Source organism: Pipistrellus kuhlii, unplaced genomic scaffold (genome assembly GCF_014108245.1).
Source record: "Pipistrellus kuhlii isolate mPipKuh1 unplaced genomic scaffold, mPipKuh1.p scaffold_m20_p_2, whole genome shotgun sequence".
In the NCBI taxonomy this organism is placed as follows: Eukaryota; Metazoa; Chordata; class Mammalia; order Chiroptera; family Vespertilionidae; genus Pipistrellus; species Pipistrellus kuhlii.
In genome coordinates, this window is record NW_023425515.1 from 21,285,808 (window position 1) to 21,288,994 (window position 3,187).

The window sequence follows — 3,187 nt, forward strand, 5'->3', positions numbered from 1 at the left end:
AATCTGTTGTTTAAATTTATTAATTACTTGGTTATAATTGAAGTCCACACAAAAAATTAGCTGTCTCTGGAAAGTTCCATATCATAACATAACATTGAAATTTTTTTTTAATTAGAAAATATGTTTGTGCAGGAATGACTAAAAATTGAGAACTCATATTTATTTTTATTTTTTTTCTCAATGCTAGCTGCCACAGACTCATACTTAGAAACATTTCATGATCATTAAAGCACTCAATAGTTATGCTTAAAATTGCTATAGTTAAGTTCTGAGACACAATCAAGCAAATATAATTTTAAGATCAGGCTTTATTCAGTATTATTTTTCAGATTTTGTATAACTTTCTTAAATTCTCTATGCTCCAGTATCCTCATCCATAAACTAAGAAAATAATGACAATACACTAATTAATGTTTATAACAGGATATAGTGCATTTAAAGCACTGTCTACATGGCACAGAATGTCTAATAAATCTTATTTTATCATTTTAGATGTTTATTTTTTATATTACCTTTTACTGTAAAAATCAAATGAAATACTGAAAATGTCACATGATGACTCACCAAAATGTTCTATTGGGATAAACTACTTTGATATAGTTTCCTCTTAATATTATATTCAATGGTTGAAATCATTTAATTGGAACTGATCATAATTGATTGGCTTGCCAGAGTATGTACTTGTACAGTTTGCTTCTTGTAGCATCTGTTATGTGCACATTCATAGGACATCCATCAGTGATCCATAGAGGAAGTTAATTACAAATGACAAAAAAAGAATAATTCTAGAAGTGTTATGAATTTAGCTACAAAGAGTATAAAAAAATTTCTGTAGACATCAGAATCGCATTGCATTTTTTTTTCAGAGTGACATTTAAAGCTTATTAAAGGTGATTTGGGGAAATTTAATAACTACTAAAAATACCTCTCTACACTAGTAGAAGCTTGATGTATGAACATGTGCATACAATACTATTTTCCAATTAAAAGTAAGTCATGTGCACATCAATTAAGTTAAAGATTTTTTGTTTGTTTGTTTGTTTGTCTGTTTTAGACATTTATATAGCTGACCTCATGAATCAGCAGCTGGATTACCCACTTACAGCAACAACAGCCTACACCATTGGTCTGCAAACTGTGGCTCATGAACCACATACAGCTCTTGGCCCCTTGAGTGTGCCTCTTCCACAAAATACCACATTGGGTACGCATGTACAGTGCGATTGAAACTTAGTGGCCCATGTGCAGAAGTCCGTTTTCAGCCTGGGTGAATCTACTTTGAAGAAGTGGTTCTAACACTGAGCCACACTCAAAGGGGCCAAAGAGCTGCGTGTGGCTTGTAAGCCATGGTTTGCTGACCACTGGCCTACACTAATACACCAGAAAAGAGCACAAAGTGGAATTTGGGAACCTGAAAAAAAAATGTTTAAAAGTCTTTGGACGCAATCTGCGGGTCTGAGTAAAGAGACCAAATTGGATGTAAATCAATGGGAGGGGATTCTTCCATAGACTCGAAGTCATAGCAGGAAGGATTAGACATTTGGAAGAGTGCACTAAGAGAAGTCAATGATTCTGGGAACATGGCTTTGGAGACCCGGCTTCCTTTCCAACAATGAGAATTCTAGTCTATCTGCCTTGCCTAAGTCAAAGGACCACTGGGGTTTGAAGGCACATAGGTACAAAGAGGGCTGTTTGCTCTGTGGTAGTCAAGGTAGAGAGAGGTGCTACATAACTTTCTCCTCAGTGACCTCTGTGAATTTTGAGACACCATAGTGGAGAAGCACAGATGGGAGGTCCTCAAAGCAGAGGATCTGAGTAAACTTTGACCTGTAGCTATCTGAACATTCTGGCCAGCATAGATTGCAACTCACCCTAATCTCCTCCAGGGCAAGGAGACAAACAAGAAAATGAAGCACCAAGTTAAGATGTGAGGTCACCCTTGAGACTGGAAAGTTTGAGGCTATATAGAGTAAGGAGAATATTCCATATTCCAAAGCCTTACAAGGAAAAAGTATTTCTCAACCATTCCTCCTGCTGGGTTTGAAAATTAAAGTGACAAAGACAGATCAACAGGAGAAAGGTATACAAATTATATGGAATGTTTACATGTACATAAGAGGTCTCCCAAGAAAATGAAAACTCAAAGAAGTAACCAGGACAGGAAGCTTTTATATCTTTTAAATAAAGAGATAATAAATTTGTACAGAATTGGCAATACAAAGAGGTTTGATTATGGCTATTAAATGGTGAAGAGTGTCTTTTAATATAAGTACAACTTTCTCAGCCCTCAATTTTCCATCTCTGGTGATAAGGTTATCTCTTACCACTTGGTACAGGGCGGGTACCTTTCACAGGGAAGATTAAACTCCTGCTATCATGGAGGAAAAGGAGAATCAGAGTTCTTCTTACATTGGCTGTTTTTTAAGTACCTTTAATTCAAAATGATCAATATGCCAAGTGGCATATTTTGGAATGACATATGCTCCTACCTTTTACAAGTCTCACTTTTAGCCCAAGGATCGTGACTGCACAAAGTAAGGCAAAAGCCAAAGTTAAGCCCAAGTAATCAAATAACTCAACAAAGAATAGTAATGATATCTCTAAGCAGGCCCAGTACAGAGAACATTTGTCACAATTTTGACATAGTAGAGCAGATGGGGAAGAGTCATTAAAAACCAAACCAAACAAGACACCATAAGACTGCTAGGAAAAAAAAGGCAGTAAAATCTATGACATTTCTCTTAACAATAGGTTTCCCGATATATGTCCTCGATCAAGAAAACAAAACAAATGGGACTACTTGACACTAAAAAGTTTTTCCCAACAAAGGAAACCATGCACTACAACACTACTTACCAATAAATCAACAAACAACAAGTGCTGGTGAGGCTGTGAAGAAAAAGAAACCGCTGAGACAGGTTTGGCTCAATGAATAGAGCGTTGTCGGCTTGGGGACTGAAAGGTCCCGGGTTTGATTCTGGTCAAGGGCATGTACCTTGGTTGCGGGCATATCCCCAGTAGGGGGTGTGCAAGAGGCAGCTGATCGATGACACTCTCTCATTGATGTTTCTAACTCTCTATCTCTCTCCCTTCCTCTCTGTACAAAATCAATAAAATATATTTAAAAAAAAGAAAAAGAAAAGAAAAACCCTCATGAAGCATGACCTCTATATACAACCATTGCCCT